Source organism: Drosophila serrata, unplaced genomic scaffold, assembly GCF_035046125.1.
Source record: "Drosophila serrata isolate PLE 108 unplaced genomic scaffold, ASM3504612v1 contig_272, whole genome shotgun sequence".
Taxonomy (NCBI): Eukaryota; Metazoa; Arthropoda; class Insecta; order Diptera; family Drosophilidae; genus Drosophila; species Drosophila serrata.
Window position 1 is genome coordinate 1694423 of NW_028257170.1, and position 12703 is coordinate 1707125.

The 12703-nt window shown below is 36.1% G+C and overlaps 1 protein-coding gene across 26 annotated transcripts in view; it reads left to right on the forward strand.

Annotated features, from left to right (window-relative positions):
• shep (RNA binding motif single stranded interacting protein alan shepard) overlaps positions 1-12703 on the forward strand; it is a 192701-nt gene that overhangs the window by 41644 nt on the left and 138354 nt on the right. The window lies entirely within an intron of this gene.

The window sequence follows — 12703 nt, forward strand, 5'->3', positions numbered from 1 at the left end:
CTCAAACAGAGTTTTAAATAAGAGAGTTTAAAAATAATTTAATAAACTCTTAAGAAATGAAGAAAAACTATACAATTATAGAAAAAAAAGTTGGAAAATATAAGAATATGAATATTGAAAAAGGATTATAAAGAAGTTCTTGGAAAAATATTTATCTAAACCACATATTTCAAAAAATTTAAAAAGAACATAAAATTTTTTGTCGAGTGTGGCATTTGCATAGTCTCCTTTTGATTTTTTACAGTCATTAAATATTGAAATAATTACGCTGGGTGGTTTGGGGTGGGCCAGGCATAATGCGGACTACAGCTGGTATCTCCTGGTTGTTAGCCTCCTCAATGCTCCATGGACCCCGTCAATTTGCTTATCCTGTCTGATGATTATCCTGTTCCTGGCGGCGTGTCGCGGACCGGGCGGTTTCTCATTATCATTTATTATCCAATGTTGACGGCTTGGATTTCGTTGTACTTAAAGAAATGTATATTGCTTATATATTTTCTTATATTGTGCAAGCTCTCTGCCTTCTCAGGTTGGAACAGAGTTTTTTAGCGGCTTTGTGGGGGTAATCCAAAAATGAAATGAATTGTTCAGGTTGAAGAAGTTTAAAAGGGAAATATGTATATTATATTTTTATATATATTTTTGTGTTGTGGGTTTGGGTTTTGTGAATTCAAGCGGAATGGGTGGGTTTTTATTCAAGATTCTGTGTGAATTTGAAAGTTTTTCTTTTGAATATTGTTAACTTGGATTATTAATTTATTAATTATTTGAAAGGACCTTTTTCATGGGTTTCTTTAAAGAAGTTTGATGTGGTATTTATTTACCTGGGATGATGCGTAGAATTTTAAGGTTTTTGTAATAGTAAAGCTCTTTGCAATGAGTTTAATTTAGGGTAACTTTTTTAAAAAATATTTATTTTGATTAGTTTGAATATTTAATAGTAGTTTTTCCCTTGTTAAATAAAGAAAACAAAGTGCAAAAGTGTACATAGATTTCTTAGCTTTGCAATACAAATTGCACAAACAGAAGGCAGAAACAGAAGACGTAATCTCTAGCTAAGTAACAGAAATCTGAGGCATGCCACACCCACACACCATCCGGAACCACCCACCCCCTAAAAAACCACAAAATCCACCTCACCCCCGTGCCTGTGGTGCTGCCATTAGCAGCGTCAGCTGTTTGTCCACTTAAAGAATGCCAAGATAATCGAGGCAACAAATGTGCCTAATGTCAATGACAATAAAGACAAATTATACAAATATTTGACTAACTGACTGACTGACGAACTGGAATGATAATGACACTCATTGTTCGTGTGTAGAACAAGGAGAATTTCATTAAAAACCCCACCAAAAAGGCAAACCAAATGGGCCAATTATTGGCTAAACAGGGTAGAAAACTAAGGGGGAAAAACTGCCTTGGCCAGCACATTTTCAATAATTACAACAAAAATCAAGAGCCCGGCAATGACCGCAAATATAAATCTGAAATAATAATGATTATTAGCCCCGGTTGAGGAATATTTTTTTTTTGAGGGTGGCTCCAGAGCTCTCTCTCTCTCGTATAAAGCCACAGAAATGTTTTTCAATTACAAATGGCCAGAAAAGCAAAAAAAAAGGAAGGAAAAATCTAAAGAAAGCTACGGGAAAAAATGCAACTGAAAAATCTTTTCATATTATTCATTAATTTTCATTGTTGTTTAGCGGGTAGCCAGGGAACTTGGTCTCTTTCCTCATTGTCCATTGCCAAGAGTGAAAAATCTTTTTCCCCTTATTATTTCTATTTATTTATTTTTCTTTCTTTCTTTTTTTTCTTGTAGTGAGTTCCTTCCTTATTTTGCTCCTTATTTTCCTTCTTTTTTTTTTTGTATGTTTCGTTGAGCTTTTGGGGGCTCAGGCGAACGAGATTTATGTAAGAAGACTGTCTGAGCCCGCCGCTTTTTCGTTCTCTGCTCATTTTGTTGATTTCTAATTAATTTTACTCGAAGTGAAAATGAATTGGCAAAATGCCCTGCAAACACAATACTAAGAGATACGAAATAAAAAGGGCAGTCGAAATGAACAAGTCAGAGAGGAAGATCCTTCAGTTAAAATATGTGATTTTCCACACATACATACTTTGCAGTTTTCCATTTCGGTTTTGCTAAGTAATTGCCAGGGGAATACAAAGGAAAGGAAGAGGTTAAACCCTTAATTAACGAGTTGAGATTTAGAAATTAAATGCAGAAACTAGATTTTTGAGAGTTCTCTTAATTAAAAATATAAAAATGAGGTCTCTATTCATGTTTTTTATCAGTATTTTATTCCTGTAAAATTCAATAAGTATTTGCCAAGAAAAAATGAATGGAATGAGTTGGGATTTACAATTAAATGCAGAATATATATTTTTTAGACATTTTTTTTTAATTATAAATATAATATTGCATTCTCTTTTATTGTTTAATGTTAGTTTTTTTATACCTAACTAATTAATTTTCTGTTTGTTAAGAAATCACCCAGAGATAATAAAGGGGAAATAGGAAAAACCCTAGTTAGTAAGTTGATAATTACCATTAAATGCAGAAAATATATTTTCTAGAGAGTTTTCCTTATAAAAAATTATGAGTAAAGAAGTCTTTACTAACATTTAAGCATAGTTTTCAAAGCTAAGCATATTTGTTATCCATTAAACATTTTAAAGTTAATCAAACTTAATTAGCCACCCCTATTAATCTTCTTTCTTATAGATATGCATACTGTTAATGTTTTTCTAATGAATACTATTTTAATCTCACTGCATTTTGCTTTATGTAAATACCAAAATCTCTACAAGTAATTAAGTGTTGCATTTAGAAATCACTTTTGGCTAACAGGACCTATCCGATTTTAGGGCGTGTTTTTCCAGGACCAACAACAATGCTTCCATTTTTGTTTTTTTGTTCTGCTCCTGCCTCGTTAAGTGGGCAGTTGGCCACGCCCACCCGCCAGAAAAGGCACTTATGAGCTGCGTGTGCTGGCTGCAACTGTTGTTGCTGCTGCTGTTGCTGCTGCTGCTTTCAAGGACCTTTTCGAGTGGCATCGTTCCACGTGGCGTATGCGTGACATGGTCACATAGAAGGCGTCGGCGCGAGCTATGAATATGCATTATTATTATTTTCCACATACATATGTGCACTGGGTTGGGTCCAGTGAAGTGCGGCTAATTAGCAACTGACATACATTTGCAACTAACCCAAATTGTTGCCGCTGCTTTCCTGACGAGGTTAAGTGCGGTCGCCGGTTTTACCTTTCTTTCTTTGAAACCAGAACAAAATATTAAAGGTGATCCAGGACACCCCGTACTAAGGCAGGCAAATTGTGTGGAAAATCTGTACTCTCTCTTTTGCATACGAAATGAGATGAGAAGAGATGAGTTTTTGTTTGGTCCTGGGTTCCTCCTCTTTGGTAATTGTTATTGATGTGGAAATATGTGCGATTAGCCAGGCTCTGTTTTTTGCCGCCAGCCGTGTCTCTCTCTCTCTCCTCGACGGCAAAGCAAAAACTTTTTCGGCCCCCAAAACTAAAAAGTGAAAATTTTATGGCCAAAATGCGAGGAGGAGAAGAAAAAAAATGAAATAAAAAGGGCAGAAGGCGGCTAACGCCATATTGGATAACATAAAATGGCGTTTATGATGGGCAAAGTTTCATCATTTGCAATTTGCTTTTGACCCTCCGCTCCGTCCCTTCTCTCTGTGTTTGAGTTTTCCAGCAAATTTAACATAAACCATTTTTCGGTTTGAGTTTTTTTATGTTTCTGCCGATTTATTTTTTTATTCTCCATTTTGTTGCAAAACTCTGCTTTCATAAATGATTTTTAACCCCCCCGAAAAAAACCCATGCATATCATTTCATTATACATATATATAAATATATATATATTTGTGTGTTCAGCTTGAAGTTTTTAACTGATTCAATGTTCTGTTCACAGTTTGCCCAGTTTCCAGTTTAATGCCACTGACTGAGCATTTAATTAATGTTTTTACAAACTGGAAAAATAAAAAATAAACCCAACAAAAAAATGAACAGAGGTTGAAATTGTCCCGTGTGCTTTAGACTTCACATACGAAGCTTACAAAATAAAATAAAAAAGAGAGCTGAAAAATAAAACGAACGAAACTTTACGAGGCAAGGAAAAAGCAACTTTTCCGGGTAATTCCATGAAATGGCATTTCATTCAATTCAATTTCATGCTCTGTAATTATTTTGTACAAAATGTTTTTGGGACTCTATGCTCCGGTTAGGTACAACGACAACTGTCGCAGCAACTAATCAAGTTGACTCAATGAAGCAAAGCTCTGCACAAAAATTGAGGGGGAGCGTAGTTGGGTGCACTAAAAACAGGGGAGGTTAAATGTCAAAGTTCACTATATATATTCGTATGAATGTGTGTGCCTGAGTGCGGTGAAATAATGAAAAATAAATTCAGCAAACACACACAGAGAGAGAAAGATGCCCAAATATCCAATTTGGTTTAAATTATTCAATGCTTCAATGGCCCCCCACCTTTCGCCTTTTATTAATCCCGTATATATTTCAATTCACTTTGCATTCATTTGTCCAGGTTGAACACGATGCATCTAATTTACTAATCACTCATTCAAGCATCAATGTCCATCAAAATAAATTACCAAACTGTATCATTTGATTCAATCAATTTTGGTGAAACTTAAAATCAAATTGCGGAATTTGTAATTCAATTGAGGGAAAATTCGCCTTTGGGCCCAGGTTTTCCGACAATTATTTAATTGACGCAGCCACTTTGTGAACATATTTGTTTGAGTATTTTTGACTAAATCTCTTGGACTTGTAAATTGCAACCTGTTGTAAATTGGCATTGCAGAAATTGCAATGACTTGACTTGTGTAACACTTAATTAGAATCGAAACTGAAACTCTCAACATACTTTGTAAATAACATATAAAGGCCAATAATATATGGAGAAATAGTATGTAACATGAATTTAATTGATAAATAAGAGGTCTTAGATTGGCTTCTCTTGTTTACCATTTGGTAAAAAAGGTTAAAGTGTCTTTTAAGCCAAATTAGGGGTTTGTGGGATGAAAGAATTTAGCTTTATTAACTCTTGATAAAAGCTAAAAGTGTAATATTGGGAATAGGGGCAGTTTCTTTATATATGTTCTACCTATGTACATGTCAAAATTATTGAAAAACAAGAAAGAAAGCTAACTTCGGCACGCCGAAGTTTATATACCCTTGCAGATAGAAATTCTATGACTAGGAATCCATACAATATAAATTATATATATTTGTGTTAAAAAACAATGAAGTAATACCTGCTTTCATTTCATTCACCTATACATATTATATTTGCAGCTTTTCGTTCACAGATTTCCATTTTTCTTCTACATCAAACAATAGTTTGTATGGCACCTATATGATATAGTCGTCCGATTTTCATGAAATTTGACACAAAATTTAAGACTAATATAAAATGGCTACACCTTAAATTTGATGAAAATCTATTGAAAACTGAAAAAGTTATAATTTTTAATTGTATTAATTTCTCTATCGTTCCTATGGGAGCTATATGATATAGTATTCCGATTTTCATAAAATTTTATACAAAATTGTAGAGTATAATAAAATGGCTATATCTCAAATTTGATCCAATTCTATTGAAAACTGAAAATGTTAAAATTTTTTTTGTAAAAATTTTCCGATCATTCCTATGGCAGCTATATGATATAGTCGTCCGATCCGGCCCGTTCCGACATATATACGAGTGAGAGTATATAGAAGGCTAACTACAAAGTTTCATTCAGATAGCTTCAAAACTGAGAGACTAGTTTGCGTAGAAACGGACAGACGGACAGACGGACAGAAGGACAGACGGACAGACGGACAGACGGACAGACGGACATGGCTAGATCGACTCGGCTGTTGATCCTGATCAAGAATATATATACTTTATATGGTCGGAGGTGCCTCCTTCACTGCGTTGCAAACTTCTGACTGAAATTATAATACCCTGCAAGGGTATAAATATGTATATTAATTGGCTTAGAGTGTAAAATTATTAAATTAAATAAGTAGAACCCAATACCTTAGTGAGTTAAAATTAGACATAGATTTAGGTTTAAATAACTTATTTTCCTCCTGTTAAAACATTTTCTTCTCTTGCTAACTTACAAAAATATATTTCTTACATGTCAATGCTTTAGCATTAAATATTAACTAAAAGAAAACTACTTTAACATACCTTCAAATTTATTTCCCTATAAAAAAGTGGTTCCTTAATGGTGAAGCTAAAAATTAAGGCCAACTAAAAACCTATTCTTACATTTTCCGCAATATACATATATACACATTTCTTTCATTTCGAGACTATGGCTAAAAGTATGCTACTGCCGAGTAGCAAGGAAAATTGAAGTCTTAAATAGATTTCCCAGGGTGTTGTGCAGTAACAATTCTTTGACTTTTGCCACGTTTTCATTTCTCGCTTTATTTTTGGCATCAAGCAGCAGTGGCAGCCTTTTGAGATTCGTTACGCTACAACGCCTCACAGATGCGGCTCCTCCATCGTCCTTTAAGCTATGCTTGTGTGTGTTAGCTGGAGTGTGTGTTTGATATGTGTGTGTGTGTGTGTGTGTATGTGCCCTGACACATGCTCAGCCCGAGTTGGCCTGGCTTGTGCTGCTGCCAGAGCCACTTGGCCAAAGTATTTTAACCTAAAATTTGTAAAAATAGCACATCAAGAGGCATTCTTGGGGCGCCTTCTGCTGATGCTTCTGCCTGTGTCGCTTCTTCTTCTTCAGGCTTCAAGTGGATGCTCTAGAGGAATATATACATACACTGGGAAAAATAAATACAAATATGAGTTTGTATATTTTAAATATATATATAACCAGTTTCAAGCTTTTTATATATTCTAAAGGGTAATAATGGTCTCATACAATTATGTTTAATTTTATATTTAAAAATGCTTACAAAGTTTTAAGAATTATATCATAAATGATAAAAATATATACAAGTTAAGGAAAATAATTTAAATACTCTTAGAATAGAAAACAATTCTTTTACCTAAACGTTAAGTTTGTTTTCTATTTATTATCCAAGTAGAAAATATATTATTTTAAATTTAAAAGCCTTACAATCTTTGTTTTCTATTTAATATCTAAGTAGAAAAGGTATTTATTTTAAATATAAATATCTTGCAAACCTCCCAATTTTCCCAGTGCACATTAAACACAGAACGAAGGGCGTTGCGTTAAATTTATCTACTGTACCACAGTGCGTATGCTTGATGCTTTATTTATTTATTTAATTTGGGCACGAAATGAAATGAGACGAAGAGTAGCACCGCAATGCATTGTCCATGGGTGTCCATTAGAGGGACGCTAGCGGGGGAATTTTGTGGCATAAAATATGTTGAGCAATTTGTCAGCAGGATCTCTCTCCCCCCGGCCCCTTGTTGTTTGTTGTCCATCACCCGTTGTGTCCTGTAATGAAATGTCATTAACATTAAAACAACTTTCAACACTTGGCCTCGCCATTTGCTGACATTTTTTCTCTGTCTCTCTTGCCTTCTATCTATCTCTCTCTCTCTCAATGTGTGTGTGTGTTGGGAAAATCATCACCCAAAAAAAAGAAAAGTAAAGGAAAAACATGGCGAAAAAATGATTTCTATGTATGTGCCATCATCATCAACTTTTGTCGCCTGACTTTTTCTCGATTTCGTTTTGTTAATGAAAAAAGTTTGCTTCGCTCCCTTTTTATTTTGCTTTGAATTGTTTGATGAGCGAGAAAATATTTTTCCGTACGTCCTGGCAACGCCTTTGACGTCCTGGCTTCATCAACTTTTCATTAATTTATTACATGCCCTGGCCAAAGCCACGCCCCGCTCGATAGCTTCGTCCCTGAGATTCATAATCATTGTACACTTTTTGTTTTTATTTTGTATTTTTATTTTTTGGCTGCTTGTCAAAAAGATTCCTTATTTTGTGCTGACTTCTTTTTTCCTTTCCCGATTTTGCTTGTTTCAATCAATGTTTTTATTAAAAAGTTCCTTTTTTATTGGGCTCTGTGGGCCATGAACTTTGACATTCTCGACTTGTATTTTTGCTGTTGTAATTTTTCTTTGCCTTTGCGTAGGCTCTTTTTCTGTCGAGTCTGATTTGTAGCCTTATTGTAATGCCAATATATGTAGAAGATATCTAGGTAATCCCATTATAATGACTTGACCAGGATTTGTTAAAGTTTTTTGGACATGCTGGAGACTGTAGAGTACCCTGTAAAAATAGTTTTTAAATGTTTAAAATTATATTGGTACAATATTGTCATTTATATCTTATGGTAAATACAATTTGTTTTAGTAAATATTGTTTGTGAAATATTTCTCCTTCCACATAGAGTATTAAACTGTCCTCAACTTAAGCTAAACATATCTCTAATATTTCCTTCATCTCACCCTGTACTCAACATCTCCGTGCTCCAATACAAATTGCAAGTTCGCATCATTAGCTTTGTCCGAAAATTGTCACGTTCAGCACACGTGTGTGCGCAAAGCTGCATAATCCGGCTCCTTGTGTCACCGCCGCCTCCCTGGGCCAAATCGCTGTAGTCGTCATAGTCTCATAGTCGTTGTCGTTGTCGTCGTCGTCGTCGTCGTCCAACCGTAACCACTGCTGGTGGTTGCCATACCACGTTCCCTCTCCCCCCTGCTGGCTCTTTTGCTCCGGCTATCTCTCGGTTCTGTTAACCAATCCGACCGCCAACGTAAACCGCTAAGTGCTTCCCTTTGTTGCGTTCTATTCTCGGTCTCGGTCTCGTTCGAGTTCCTGTTTTTCCCTTGTATTTCGCTAAACAGCTTCAGGAGTAAAACGGAAGTTTGCTATTATTGCTGCCGGCGCTTAACAACACTGTCCGACAGTGTTGACCACTAACATCTAAAGCGGAAGTACAGTCGAACTGTGGAAATTGTTACTAGGTTTTTAATATTTTTACAAAATGAGAGAAACTTTTAAGGTATTTATAATTCTTTGTAAACCGAAATGAAAAACCCCCTTAGAGGGATAACTTTTGATTAATTATAGTTCATTGTTTTACAGAAAGAAATTTTATGAAGTTTCCCCTGCTAAATTTTGTGTGACTTAAGGAAAATTCGATTTTGGGAAGTTCGAGAGGGATAAGTTCAACTGTACTTCGAAGCATTTCTAGAGTGTAACGTGCTGACGACTTTCGCATGAAACGTGCTCGGCATAAATCGTTTTCAGCTCGGAAAAGCAGGGAGAAAAGGTGAGGGGGCGATTAGGGAATGTGTGAGAAGTGGGAACCCCCGCTTATGTGCGATATATGTATATGGTATGTGTTTTTGACCCTCGCTCTCTGCGATTCAGCACCGCCACAGGATGGCAGTTACTTAGCTTATTGCCGAGTTGCATTACCAAGATTTCTTTGTACGCGATATGATATAGTGATATAGTGCGGTTCGTCCCCGCTTCATATCACATCATATTATTCTTGATTTGCTGTTTGTGTGGTCTGTAAAAAAGTATGAAAGAGTATGGAGGAAAAGGGATTTATTGGAATGGCGACTTAAGTCTAAAAAATGCTAAGATTTGTGTTAGCTTTCTATTTTTTGGGATGTTTGTTGTTTAGAAGATAGATGGGTTTAGTTATAGATAATGATTGATTACTAAGTAATATTTTAAATCCAATTCAATAGTGAAATGAGTTCAATAATTAATGGAAATTTTAAGATAATCACAAACTAATTTAATTTCCTTTATGCAAGTATTTCTTTGAATTTCCATTCCACCTTTAACTTACTTTCTTATTTGGTCCTTTGCCATTCCCTTAAGTTCCTGCCAAGTCCTTGAGCTAAACATTGCTTTTAGTGAACCCCCGAAAAGGAGTGGCTTGCCATTCCATTTCGGTGTGAGCTAAGCCAATGGCAGCTTGGAAATGTCAAACTTCAGGACCAAATATATATCGTGTCTGTGTCATAATCAGGATGCAGTCAGTCACATCTTCGTTATCCCTGTCCCTAACCCCGGTTATTTGACATGCACTTAGCGATTGGCGAGAGTTGGAGCTAGTCGGAGTGGATTTTGGCCCGTATCTCCCGAATTTCCTGCCCCTTCTCCTGCTCCTCCTCCTCGTCGTGGCTGATGCTGCCAGAAGGGTCCTCTTCCTCAAGGAATGCGGAATGTATTATTAACTCTCGGCAACGTTTTTGACACATCCATTGATATGCACATTTGTGACTTGTCGCACTGCATTGACTGTCAATGTGAATGCAGCACACACTCTCTACATACAACTCACATACATTATCAGATGGGAAAAATAGGGAAATGGGTTGGGGAGATCCTGGAAAAAGGGACATCGCATTTCAGCTGTGGACTGGCACATTTGATAGTGTTGTAAAATGCATAAAAAAGTGCTTAGCATATTAAAAACATGGCCAAAATGTGCAGCTGTGACGCGATGCCTTTGGGGAATACTACGTGCCCAGTAAAAACGAACGACATGTGTGGGAGTGGGAATCGTGAGTGGAAAGTACCAATGACAACACCCATTCAAGCACCCAATGTTGAAGCACAGTTTTTACTAGGTTTATTTTAATGGTATTTTATTTGGCTAAATTGTGTAGAATTCTCTTAAATGTTTGTAAAATTGATACGTTTGTATTTTGGGTATAAGATAGTTTCTGGAAATTTGAGTAAAATTGGATAATAAATATGGGAGTTTTATTATATTTAATGAAGTTATGCAACATCTAGAGTTACTTTTGAGTTGTCGGCAACAAAGGATGCTGCACAACATGTTCCTAGCAACATTTGCCTTTGTCAATATTTTCTTTTGCCTTTCGTCCTTTTTAATTTATGTTTTTCATAAATTAGAGGGAAAATAGACAAAGGGAATAAGATATGTGCTTGGAGTACCAGATATCTAACATTCTGTAAAACTCAAACTAAACTCTTTTAATTTTTTTAAACTTTTACCAAGGATTATTATTATGCAAACTTAATAATATATTATATTTAAGATTGTAGAGTTCTAAAATGTAAAGATTCCTGAAATCCTCTCTTAAAAGGAATAAAATTCTTGGAATGTAACGCAAAATCCGAGTGTATCTAAAGTGCATGCCACACGTTGCAGCATTTTCTAGCAATTTTCAACATTTATGCAACATTTTTGATTTATTTTCGTGGAGCTTACACACACATACACCCCCAAAGAGAGCGCTTGCATGTACCCTCTAATGCATATGCAGCATTTTGCATACGTTTCTAATAATTCATCTTCGTGTTTTGCTGCTTCTACTTCTTTTTCTTCGTTTTTAACCCTTTGGTATCTTCCCGTTTATCTTCATTTTTTTGTTCTCTTCCTCCGACGGCAGCTTTCTTGTGGAAAGTTCTTTTTTGGCTCAACTTTTGCTGCCTCAGCTCTCGGTCTTTCTCTTGCTCTGCCATTACCAATTTTTGCATATCTCTGTTTGTGCAGCTTTGAACCTTCACCTCACAGCCACCCCCAAAACCCCTTACCGCCCCTTCGCACATCTTCTACATTTTGGAAAATTGGAAAATAGTTTTTCCGTTTTCTTCTTTTTTTCAGATCTTTTGCTGTTTTCGTTTCTTTTCGCCCCCCAAAACCATTTTCCTTTTTATCGACTTATTGTGTTTGACGAAAATGTGCTTTGTCTGTCTGTGCCACGCCTCCACGTCCCCCCCAAAAAAAACACTCCCCAAATTTATCGGTGATATCGGGAATGGAAATCGAAGGGAGTTACGATGACAATGGCAACGAATCCTTTGGCATTCGTGTAGATATATTTTGCAAGAAGAGAGATATGTAAAAGGAAAGGATTGGATTCCGAGAACTTGGAAGTTTGTCACATTGAATTCGAATAAAATATTTCCAAAGGAAAAAAGGAGTTGTATAATGTAATAATTTAAGCCAGAGTGTGCCCTTTCCTCGAACACAGATGTATGATAATAATTTCATTTCCATGCATAAGCGACTTTAATATACGGAAATGTAAAATGAAGAACTATACAATATTTTATTTCGTTTGTTGATAATAAATTGTTATACTGTAACTAAGAATGAAAAACTTAATTTAAGTAATCGTTTTTCACTTGAAATGTCACCCAAGTACTTTTTCTTACTCACTCCCACTCTTGTCACATAATTCAGAATATATTTCCAAGGGGAGAATGATTGTGACTCACAACCAACATCTTCTATATATAAATTTCTCTGGAAAAGTCGCATACAATTGCTTTATTTCATTTTGTACATCTCATATTTCTTGAGTTGCAGGCTGCAGCAGCCTGCAGCTGCTTCCTTTCGGAATAGTTTGAATGGCCAACACAACTCCTTCCTGCGGCGGCATCATCTGGCCACATTTCATATTCGACATTCCCTGAGACGACGACCACGGCAACGAGGACGTCTGTGAGGCTCGTTTCCTGTCTCGTCCTGCGGATTCCTAAGTAGTTTTTTCCTTGGTCGCATTTCCCATTGGCATTTCCCACTCGAAGCGGGCCAAAAGGACTATTGATAGCTGAAGCTGCCAGCTACTTTGGCAGCTGGCTTACCCTTACAGAACTCCACGACGAGTCGTCGAGTCGTCTCCTCGTCTCTTGCCCCTCACTTGAAAAGTATTTACGTTAAATTGAACTTTTGTGTTTGAATTTTTTGGGGGCCTGGACTAACTT